Below are 12,450 nucleotides of genomic sequence, written 5' to 3' on the forward strand. Positions count from 1 at the left end.
AACAAACTTGGCTGCTGTCAAACATACAACACGAACGTGTCTTGCAAAACACATCACCTCTAACTCATTAAGGGAGGTAAATGCCTAACTGCGTTGGTGGTTATCAACCAGGAAAAGTTCAAATGAAATTAGGATTCGGCTGCACAAAGTCCGCAAGAGCAGGTTTTTAAAGTGGCCACATCTAGGATTCATATAAGAGAGTATTTTTCAGTGGCTTGATATCAGCGACTCAAAAGGTATTGTTATTTCAAAGCATTCAGTTGTATAGTCAGAGAGTTCACTAGGAAATGGATACCCAAAACATATTTATGGTCCAGGTCATAACTAATTTAGCCTTGTTTGGAAACACAGAAGCTGTCAAAACATCAAAAGATACACATGCAACACCGAAGATAGAATTGATAGATAGATTAAAACTACTTAGTTTAGTGAACAAAGTCCTTCACAACTATATTATCAACCCCCTAAGGTCGACGGGACTGCGATATAGCCGGACTGGAGTTGGAAAAATTGCCAAAGCTTATTCATACACGCAGTGGCTCATGCAAATGGGAGGTCGGGAATCCGACGGCTTTCTTGTGGAATAACAAAATGAAAGCGCAAGCTAAATATTTGCCAACGAAGTCCTTGGATACGGGCGCTAATGGCGAATCTTGTTTTTGTGTATGTGACGGAGCCCCCAGCGATAAGGCGCGTGGGCTTGTTTTCGTGGGGTTGGCTGTGCGATTAAGTCTGCGTTGGCCGGGACGTCGGAGGAGCGGCCACGCAGAAAGCAATTAAATGTATTTCCGCTCCGATGTCAAAATTAATGCGCGTTTCATATTTAAAAGCGTGAATGCACGTACACACGAGCAGGCGGAGAAAGGTCACCAGGACGACAGGATGTGTGCGCGCGGAAGTCCTATGTCAATGCTGGACTGTCACCGGACAAGTGGGTCGAATGAAGCAGGAGCATTTTATCACCTCGGGGACTCACATGCACGTCCGTCGCCGGACAGCTGTGGGCAAGTGGGGCACGCCCCGTTGCTATCGCCCTGCCTCGCCGGTGAAGCCGGAACCAATGGGGCGGCCCAGTTTTATGACTTGTAGTTCGACACCTCGTGTGCTGGCTAATGAGCGTGGCAGACTTGCGTAATGTGTGTTTATCATCCGCCCCGGGGCCGTACGACTTTTTTGGTCATGGATCCGCAAGTACTCGTATGTATTTAAATTGCAACTCTACTAAAAAGCGATTGGATGTGATTTGATTTTCTGCACACAGCACGTGTGTGCCGCCTGCCAGTGTGTGTCCTACATAGTCGGCAAGCTTTTTGCTCAGCTCCGAGCTCAGTTCTTCCCATGGCAATCTATGCAAAATAGTCATGGCCATAAGAGCAAAGTCAAATAAAAAACAACCAATATTTAAATAACGGATTACAAGTCGGCCAAAGAAGCCGGAGCTGATGCTGCTGCCACAGCAAAAACAGAAATGGGAACGAGCGCCGTCGGAGGGCATGTAAGTTTCCCATTTAGTTATGAGCCCGCTTTTTGGCCAAATGCCTGAACGGGTCGCTGGATCAGTGCGTAGACTGGCTGGCAGCCTGCTGATGCCTCCTCAACGTTCCTGCCTCATTTCACTTCATTGTGTCTCCGGCGAGAGTCTTTGTTTTTAAATCTTGTCATTCCCGGGACCCCGTTTATTGCACGATGATGTCATCTCGGTACACGTCCGCCGGGCCTTTTCACCCGATATTCTCGCGCAGGGATGCCAAGTGCAAAGCTACCTCCCCCTACCAGGATCAGGCGTAACCACCAGTTCTCAACGTACTTAATTGCATAAATTCTATTCAATTGCCACTCTCCAAACGAACGGTTAGGGATAATTTAAGACGCTTCTGGCCTTTCGATTGCCATTCCTATGTCCGGAATGGAGCTGTACAATCAGGGCACTGCCAACTTTTAATTTTAATTCATTTTTGTGACTTTTGGTCCGAGCTGACCGGCTTATCTTCCTGCCATTGTGTTCAACCCGCATTGTGCAACCCTTTGCAGATATATATCGGCTGGCATCTTTTAGTGCTTTCCGTTTGATTGCAACTTGCAATCCGAGTTTTTGGCAAAGTCCATCGGGCTGCAAGCGCAAAAGCCTGCCAAAGGAGGGAGAAGTGAGTGGACACTATTAGGGGATAGAATGGACCAGGCATGGGGAAAACAAAGTCAATCAAATAGTGGCTTAATCGTTGAAGGGCCGTGAAGGGTTTTATGTCTGCGAATTGGATTTATTCCCAATACAAACATAAACAATGGGCTGCAAGATGTCGAGCAGCCAATTCAAATTAGATCCCCTGCCGGAGGCTTTACAAATTAAGCCCTTAATGAGGACTTTGCATAATCAAGCCAAAGACGTTCGTGGGCCGGGCCACGCGATTGATGACTGGAAAATTACCCGAGCAGTTTGGCTGGCAACCAATCCTGATTGATAGCCGGCGCCCCACCTCTTCGCAAGTGCTGTCCAGGTATAAGTCGAGTGTTGCTCAGCTGAGTTCTGAATTATTCAGGAAATTGGCTAATTATCGAAAAAGCTTCGGATTCATGTCCCCTGTCCTGGGATTTGAGCTCCAGTGCCAATGTGCCGTGTGTGCCGTTCAAACTACAAACATTCTATTAGCACTGAATGAATTATTAATAACTGTGTCAGCCGCCTGCTAATGAGATGTTGTGTGTGCTGCCGTCTTCGGGGTGTGGTGTAACTTACCCACATGTCCTGGCAAGGACAACTCAACCGGACACTTAAATTTTTGGCAGTGTTTGCTTAGGTCTAAGCTGAAAATCATTAGTTGAAATGCGCAAATATCTCTAAGGTTTTTATTAGCTGAGCGGCGAGTAATTGCCCACAATTAGGCCTTAATAGTACGACCATAGAGAGGCGCTACATACACTCACACTCACTCGGCAGAGAGAGCTAATCAGGACCGTGCCAGGATACAGGCCTCGCGTATCCCTGGGGACGAAGCTGAGCGTGAATACGTTTCGGTTGCTCGTTAAGTAAGAATTACTCTGTGTGCTTGGCATGTGGAAAAGAGCTCTTTTGTTTTTTCAGGCAGCACTTCCTGCTGTCTCTTTTCGCATTACTTAGTGTTTTTATTGAGGCAATTCTGTCAGGGCAGAAAACAACAGGCTGACACTGAAAAGTTGTTACTTTCCCCAGACATTCGGCTTAGGGCTAGCTTCCCATTTGTCCACAGGACTCCCCCTTCGCTTTCTCCTCGACACCCCGTCCCCTCCAGCCAAATATTATTACAATTATACATTGTATTGTTTTTATTTATTCTTCCGTCATCCCCAATTATTTTCTGCGTTGTCTTCCTTCACTTGCTTCAGCTCCTCGGTTTATGGTTGTCCTTCCCGACACAAGGACTCCGAGCGAAATAAGCTTAAAGTTGAAATTCGCTTACGATTCTAGCTTCTAAACGACAAAATCTAGTCACAGCTACGTATATATACAGATAAATAATAATAAAGAGCTATTTTAACAACGGTTTTATTCTAACGTACTAGAATTTGACGTACATTTTTTTACGTAGATGGGAAAAGGAACTTTTTACAAGTATAATTCTTGTACTCCTACTACGCTCTTTATATGCCAACAGCAATAAGCCTTTGTTTAAAACTTATTTAAAGTGTTCAGCAGATCAAACCATGAACAAAAACAACAAGAAATTATCGATTTTAGACTTATTGTTGTATATTTAAAAAACCAAGGATAACGAATTCATTTAAAATTTAAGGATATGTAGACCTAAAAATTCCATTAAAACTCACATTTAAAAGTTATTACGAAATAGGAACAGCCACTTTTCAACTAACAATTTTCATGACTAAATTTGTTTTTGTCCTAATTCCTTCTAATCGTAGTATTTGCAATTATCTTAAACAAGCAGTGCTCAATTAATAATGTGTTAAAAATGTTTTGATATCAGACCTCCTCTTAAGGAGGCAAAAAACCCAGGTACTCTCAACATACTAGCATTCTATTAACATTGAAAATGAAAATGAACATTGAAAAATTACTCGATTTTACTATACTATAGCTTCAAAAGAAAGTAAAGCCTGGTAACGATTTAATGTTTTGAATGTATACAAATTATGTCAAGAAACAGTGATAAGCATTATCAATTTAATCCTTAAGGATATGTATATATACAGATTTAATCTCACATTACTAGTTCGTCTTCAAAAATTTCAGACAACCGATTTTGTTCAGCTGTAGGTAAACGGCTCCTAACGGCTCGATTTCCTCGACTATCAGATACCCGTTACTCAGCTAGTCCAAGTGGGACCGAGAATTTGAACATTTTTCAGGAATATCGGTTGAAATTGGAGACAAAAATATATTTTAATGCCCTAAGTTTTGGCCGAAATAGATTTTTGGGGTTTTTATGGGTCAGAGGAAGCGGGGAAAAAATGTTTTCGGCATATCGATAGAAATTGGCAGAACAACTGATTTAATCCCAAAAATTAAATCACTTCTCAAAAGTGTGGGCGTAGTAGTTTTGGGTTCTTTATGGGTGTGGCGAAAAGTTTTTTGGCAAATGATTAGAAAACATTTTTCAAAAGTGTGGGCGTGGCAGCTATGGCCATTTTGTGGGCGTTAGAGTGGGCGTGGCAAAGAGGTTTTTGGCAAATCGATAAAAATTTACACAATTAATAAAATTATGATAAAATATCCAACAATTTTTCAAGAATGTAGGCGCGGCAATTTACAGGACTAATAAAAATGCGAAAAAATATCAACTCACTTATCAAAACTGAGGGCGTGGCAGCTTGTGGGAGTTACAGTCGGCGTGGCAACATGGGTCAACAAGACGCAACCTGCGCTGCGTTTTTGTTTCTAGAATCCGGATGCTAAATCTCAACCTTCTTGTTTTTATAGTTCCTGAGATTTCGACGTTTATACGGACAAACGGACATGGCTAGAGCGACTCGGCTATTGATCCTGATCAAGAATATATACTGTATATATACATCGTTCTGCCTGTTATATATTTTTCAATGAATCTACGAGCAACGGGTATAAAAAGTATCAAAACAGATTTCAAAAGGATGGGCGGGATGTCATCAGTTAGCAAACTTGAGCCGCGTCTATGTCTTTTATAGTTCGTACGGACAGACGGACATGGCCAGATAGACTTGGATAGGGATCCTTATCAAGAATAAATATACTTTATATAATCGGAAACGCTTCCTTCTGCCTGTTACATACTTTTCAATGAATGTAGTATAGTTTTTTACTCTACGGGTAAAAACGTGTACCAAATATGAAAGCTTTAAGAATCAACGAAACTATGATTTATTTTAAATATTTAAATTATTTTCCGACTCTTCCTTCTTAACACCGACATTTTATATTGTCAAAAAATATTGTGCATTTGAGAATGTTGTGAAACAAATTTTCACAGCGTTAGCGTCTTTCTATTTTGCAGTCATAATATAAGTGCCTCGACTATTTGATACCGTTTACTAATAAAAATAAATATGCCTTCATGTGACATTGTACATTATAAACATAGGTAATGTACTACTCGACACTAAGCAGAACCCTCTGCAATATTAATCAGCTTTTGGACAAGTAAAATGAATACCGCTTTGAAAACGACAAAATGGAAATTTGGGCGTGCCATTCATTTTCTGTTTGTTGGCGTTCGAGTGGGCGTGCCCGCCCCAATATTGACAGAGACACGCTCTGTAACGAGTATATAAATGTAAAACACAATCCAAATGCGCGCACTATAAGCACCGCCGTTCTTGAAGTCCTTTGTCATGTGCCTCGTGCTGTAACTCGTTAGAGGGTTCAAGGTCCTTGTGCCGTGCTAAGATCAAGTTGTGTCTCCTCGGCACACAAATGCATGCAAATGCCAGCCATAATAAAAACAATGCCCGGGCGAAGTGAGCACACGACATCAAGATTTAAAAATGTGTCCCAGCGTCTAAACAAAAGGGTCTTGGAGGAGGCGCAAATGAAATGCGTCCCTCGCTGGGAGTGTGTAACTAGGAGAAGGACGAAGCACTTGTGTTGGCTCTGCGCACTTGGCCCACAGTGAGGGGCTGTAGCCGAAACGGCAGTTGTCTCCAAGTCGCGTTCATTCAACAATTTAGCAGCGAAAGTATTCTCAAGTGAAGTTACGGAAATAAACAGTCTGGGTCGCACTGACTGCAGAAGGTCCTGCGCCGAGAAACGACATCAGCGGGGCAAAGGAGCAGTTAAAGCGAGCGGAGCCATTCGGTGTTATGTGATAAGCCTCCGATGCTCCGATATGGGTGCGTTGCGTTCGAAACTTCCGCTGCGCCCCATCAAATGTGGCCGTCATGTCGTTCTCCATGCTGCAGGATGTAATGCGAGCTTATTACCATAAAAGCATTGCCTCCGGCGCTCATATATTCCTCCGCCTGTGTTTTTGGCCGAGAGGGTAAGTGAGCTGGCTGCAAGTGTGGGCAGGATGTGGGCCCTTTGCCAATGGAAAAGACAACTTATAGATGTGTTCAATTTTAGTAATAGCTCTTTTGGGCCTTCGGTCGGGGCGGAAAGACACTGCTCTGCCCGAAAGTTTTTAACTGCTTCCCGTTAGATCTTTGGAAGTAGTGTGCTGGCCAGCCTGCCCACCGATTACATCGCCAGGATCCGACGCAGAGCTGCCTTGTCTGGCACTCCACGGGCCTGAGAAATATGGCATCTGGCTGGCCGCAGGGGAGTGTGCCTTTAAGCCAGCGTCGCAAAAAGAAATTCCGAGTCAATACATGCTGAGTACCCTGAGGAGCTGGCAGGACGAACGAAACACTGACATACTGGCGAGCCGAACGTACTGGTGTGGATGTCTCTGTGGCTGCGTGGATCCATCAGTATCAGTACATCAACGCGTGCAAGCTCCGCTTGCAGCTCCGTTTGCAGCTCCCGGCTCACGAGAAATTTCTCATGCAACATCGAGCAACTTTTCAGCCGCAGAAGTTGGCAAGTACGGCAAGAGCCGGCGGAAAGATGTTGTGGGGCGAATGCGAGGCATGCCGAGGCTTTCGGCGCGAATATGCTGCCACATAATACTCGGGTGGATACACAACTACTGACTACAGACCGCAAAATTCAATTTGTGTGCGACGCAATCTTAAGTTTGTGCGTTTGCTGTGTGTCCCCGATTCGGATCCCAGGGTCCTCTTTATTTACAGCTCGTATCGCTGCAATCGTTTTTTATCTGCCTCGTTTGTCCGGGCAGTCGGCCAATATGGGCTGACTGCGGACATTTGCTTGCGGCTCGCTCATGCCGTTATCCTTTTATGCTGCGCTTTATCAAAACGTGCGATTGGTCATTCAGTGCCTGGCTTTATGAACTGGAACAGAGCTTGGATTTGGGTCCGAAAAGAATGCCGACCTACAATCCCCCCCACCCAGCCACTCCCTACCACCTACAATTCCACAGTCCCTCCATTCCCACCATGCCACGCCTGCACCGCAATTATGTTTTGTGGCTTGCGGCGTGCGGACCGGAAATTAATTTCGTGCTTTATTGCAACTAATTCGATTATGAGTCCGCTCGGCGTTCAGCCCCAACCCCAACCCCTACCCCACCACCACCCTGCACCCAACACCCAAATACTAGACCCCCGAAAGCGGCAACCCCCCGCTGCGCTTAACATCTACACAAACAAGGCCCGCGTGCTGGCAGTGTTGATTTGCATGGATGTTTATGCATAATTTATGGCGCTGCAATTGCTGGTTGTGTTCGCAAACATGTGTCGAGCCACCAGAGATTATTTGTTTTTAAATATTGCGCACTAATTTAATTTATCGCTTTATTATTCTTTGCGCTTCGAAGCTTGGTGAGCGCCCGAGCTCACTTGTGCGATGCGGCATACAAAAGGCCGATTGGAATTGAAATCAATTAGAGCCAAAATGACGTCACGCGCTCTCCTAACTTGTTTAATTGGCGGTCTTTGAGGATATGCATAAAGTTGGTAGTCGTTACCTCCGATTAAAGTGAAGCATCACCAGTGCCTCAGCAACATCCACATCAGCACACGTACATGTATCGCCGAGACTACTACTACGAGGGCGTAAAAAAAAACTGGGAATTTTCCTGCGTCCTTTATTATTTTTATCGATTTTCAGCTGATGGCTTTATCAACAAGCGGCGCTTGTCTTTTCAGCCCGTCGTCTTTGGTCACTTGTTGGGCAAACACACAAAGGACCGCTCGCCCCCTTCACGGGGCGCCCCTGCTGAGTGATGTGAAGTGCCTGCAGGCCGCGTTCTCAGGGCCTGCGCATATACATAATAGCCGGGCTTTGGGGGCGTTATGGCATTCTCACGCTTCATTTGGCATAAAGACCAAAAATAACGCCTGCCATCCCCTGGTCCTGTTGGGAGCTGGGTCGTCCAGGCTTGGACGCAAATTGAGTAAACGCCCCTTGTTTGCCTTGTATATTTTAAGCCCGGAATCAGCAGCCGCACGTAATTAAAGAAAATGCGGAAATGGTGCGACTTAAAACATAATTTAGCTTACACAAAGCTGGATATCCGTGGCCAAAAGCACTGCTGGCTCGCCCTCTATTTGCCCACGCCCCGAATTGCTCTTTTCACGCCGCACACACTGCACACTCCATCCATTCCGATGGCCAAAACGCTAGTCCATCCGCAGGAGCGGATCGCAAGGAGCGATGGAGATTGATAGGCAAACAGGACGGCCGGCGCAATTAACATGAGTGGGGAAAATGGCATCGCGATGGCACTTGCCATTGATTTTTAATTAGCATAAACAGGCAATAATTGCGGCAATGTGCAGAAATCATCGCCAATATGCAACGACATAATTATGTTGGGCTATCGCTTTCGTCGGGCCTTTCCCGTTGACACGGAGCGACACACACACCGCTCTCGGAACGTGAAAAATGTATTAAATTTGCGTCAGTTGCTCATTTCAAATTGCTTTACGTGCCGAGGGAAGCAATAGCTCTCAGCAAATTAAATTGACTGCTCGCTCGACGAGCTGACAGGATGTTGAGTGGAGGGCCGTGGAGTGGCAGGCTCTTTCGGATTACTATCGGATGAAGATACTGTGAGCTTAATTAATATTTGAAATATTCTTTGCCACATTTACTAATTGCAATGACACTGCGTTTTCGCCGGCCACTCGCATCTCGATGCGATGACCCTTGACCTGCTCAAAGGATACCTGCCTCTCTCCAGGTAAGTGATTTATCACTTTTCCCCCGGTAAGTGCTTGTCCAGGAATGTGGCCGAAAGTAATTCGTAAATTGGGAAAAACATGCTTTGCGGAGACAAACGTCAATGAAGTCGCATAAAATGAAACGAAATACCGTAATCTAGCTCTGGCAAAAGCCCTGAACAAGTACAAGATTTTCCATATTCCATATTTCTTGTCCTCCACTTTGTCCTGCGCCAGCCATGTGCGAAATTTATCTCGCCCGAGCTGGATTGAGTCCAGAAGAGCGGAGCTGGCTAACGAGGCACTCGGGCAGCTGGTGCGGAGGAAAATCCAAAGATTAAATTAAATTGTACACGTCCCCATTTAAAACTAAACAGTCTGAGCCTGCGACAGCACTTCCAGACCGCCGGCAGCTGGGTCTCGGTCTCGTTCGTTCGTTCGTCATAAGGATGTGTGCAAATCCCCACAGCTTGGCCAGGAAGGCTGGACGGGCCAGCCGGCTGTGGCGCAATAAATCACAACATTTTCAGATGCTTACACAAATGCCTTTTTGATCCTTAATTTTCTGATCAAATACGTGACACTAAGTTTGCCAGGGCGGGGCTTTGGGGATGCCAAGTAACAAATCGCAAGATGCTGAAAATTGAATGCGAGTAGCCGGGTGGGTATCCTTCCGGCTGAGCTATTGATATTTCCCAGCATCCCGAATCAAATCAAGCGAGTGGAGTGTTCTACTGTGTGCGGGGTTCGCTGCAAAACAAAGCGGTGGAGTTTTCAATCCCAGCAGATTGTTGGACTCAATAAGTATCTTTGTGTCTCGCATTGGATTGCACTGGAAATCTTTGCAACATCAACAGCAATAGCAACAAAAGCAGCGGCAGCGTGGGTTGTTAAACTTACTTTTATGACTGTCTGAAAGCGATAGTCGCCTTGCCATTGCCAAAGCCTGATCCCTGCCTCTTCCGCAATGCGTGTGTGTGCGTGTGCTTTATTCGCTTGCTTACTTTTCAATTTATTACGCAACATTAAAAGCTGCTTTACAGATACAAATGCGCGAGAGCCAGATACGTAGCATGGTTATCCCGGCCACATGTGCTCGTGTGTGCTGTTGCATGTCCGGGAGGAATGTATTAAAGGGGAAATCGCATTGTATTGCCATTTGACAAAATGTCAATTGCAGTGACAATGTATTAAAAGCTACATTTGTTCTCCAGCACGGGCACAATGGAGCGATTTGCCAGCTGGCGAACAGAGGTACAAACAAGGATATCCAATGGTTCCGGACTGCAATTTGGGATGATGTTCTGCAGTTGAAGTGAAATTGCTGACGATGGGGTATAACTGGATGACTGGGAAATCGCTTCACAAGCCATTTGGATATACCGAATTATTGGAATCTTGAAAATATTCCTCAGCACCTTGGCTTAAACTAACATAAAGTTCTTTTAACTCAAATTCATTGCCCATTTTCCATCGAAGCTCACACAACTTTATTATTGCCTTAATGGGTGACGTCCAATATGGATGCACGTTTTCCTTGCGCTGAAATGTTATCTTATTATAATATTTTGAAGTTGCTGCAGACTCAAAAACATTACATTGTACACGTATTTGTAAGGCTTGTCGCATCCAGTTCACAATTATTGAGCTTGTCGAGCATTCGCAGAAATTGTTAAGAACACTGATGGCGCACGAAAAGGACTGCGAGGGAAAATACCGAAGGTACTGGTCCTTTGCTTGCTACGCAGCTTGCCGCAAACATTTTATAACGGTGCCAACTTTGCCAAGGCACAACTTTTGCCATGTTAAGCCCACAGCTGCCACAGCCAGAAAGCCAGGACACCCCTTTCGGCCGCGTCCCTCCAGCCTTTGAGCAGGCGAATATGCAAATACTGACAAAATTATAATTATTATAACATTTTGTAAATGTAGTTGCCCACCCACATCGCCGCCCGCCACCCTCCACCCGGAGCTGTCAGCGGCAGAGCTCCTACTCGCTTCCGCAGGGCGAAACGCCAGGCGACGACGAGGTAAGCCCACCAAACCGAACGCGAGCCCGAACCCGTGCCCAAGACCTTACCCTTTCCTTCCAGTGACTTTCTGGGACGGCAACCTTTTGGAAAGTGCCAAATTTTCACTTTGACTTGCAGACACGACCGCGAGACAGTTGACGACGCCGTATTTCCATTCAGCATGACGGGTTTTATGGGCAGAAGACAATGGGCAAAAGGGAAACGTCTCATTTGGAAAAAGCGATTAAATAAAATTCCGATTTGCAGGCAATTTGACTTAATTAGCTGGCTGCCGGGAGTTGTCAAACGGCGATTAATAAGTTTGCTCTTAATTACGTGACCAAAAGCCATCGCTTCTACTCCGGGCAAAAACCAATCAACGTGAAAGTCGTCACAAAGACGACCCATGACGGCCCACCATCGCCCAGCCCCGATCCCCGATCCCCGAGAGCAACTTCCGCACCTTCCTTCAGGCGCGAGTTTTGAATGAATTGCGTTTAGCGATTGCCGATTGAGGGATGACAGTTACCATTAGTGATTACCCCGCCTTCCGCTCCGTTATGTTCCAGCGCCGCCGTGGCATCGCAATAATTTGTCTATTCAAACTTTTTCGCAGCAACGTCGCCTCGCATTCGCGTTCGCATTTGCCTTTTTCTTTGCACGTCATTTATTTTGTTAATGTTGGTAAATAAACAACCGCATCGTGGGTGGGAGGAGAGCCGGAGTTCTTACTTGGAAGCATTTAAGCGGCGACAAGTCAAAAGCTTCGCCAGCAGCATCGTCATCAATTTCAATTTCCACTCTACCCCAACCACTCCACTCCCCACCACGACCACGTCCAATATTCCGCGAGGTGGGGCCTCGAAATATGGCAACAATTTATAAGTGATTCATCATTGTTTATTGGCTCCATCGATGCGCAAACTGCCGAGCCCCAGAATTATGGCTGACAATTTCGGCAGGTCTGGACTGCCAAGGCAAAGAAATCTTTTGCTGCCAGCTTGGGGTTGTGTCTTTATTAGTGGACCGCAATTCCAGCGTCAGATCTTCGTTGCTCAGGGGAAGAGGTTCCCCCCTTTCCAAATCGTTCGAAAACAGACTCAGCAGGTAGTCAACGAAGTGCGGTTGATGCTCTTTTCAGGCAGCTCTTTGCAGCCTGGGCAAAGGACTAAGGCGAGCTGGTTGCCATGGTTGAAGGCTGAATCCGACACACTGACACCTCAAAAACCGAATCCTCGTAGGCACC

General features: G+C 45.6%; 2 protein-coding genes across 8 annotated transcripts in view; one reads left to right on the forward strand and one right to left on the reverse strand.

Moving 5' to 3' along the window:
- LOC6733173 (odorant receptor 42a) overlaps nucleotides 1-12,450 on the reverse strand; it is a 162,750-nt gene that overhangs the window by 26,505 nt on the left and 123,795 nt on the right. The gene's annotated exons all lie outside the window — the stretch shown is intronic.
- LOC6733176 (zwei Ig domain protein zig-8) overlaps nucleotides 1-12,450 on the forward strand; it is a 57,666-nt gene that overhangs the window by 903 nt on the left and 44,313 nt on the right. The gene's annotated exons all lie outside the window — the stretch shown is intronic.

This window comes from Drosophila simulans, chromosome 2R, assembly GCF_016746395.2.
Source record: "Drosophila simulans strain w501 chromosome 2R, Prin_Dsim_3.1, whole genome shotgun sequence".
Lineage (NCBI taxonomy): Eukaryota > Metazoa > Arthropoda > Insecta > Diptera > Drosophilidae > Drosophila > Drosophila simulans.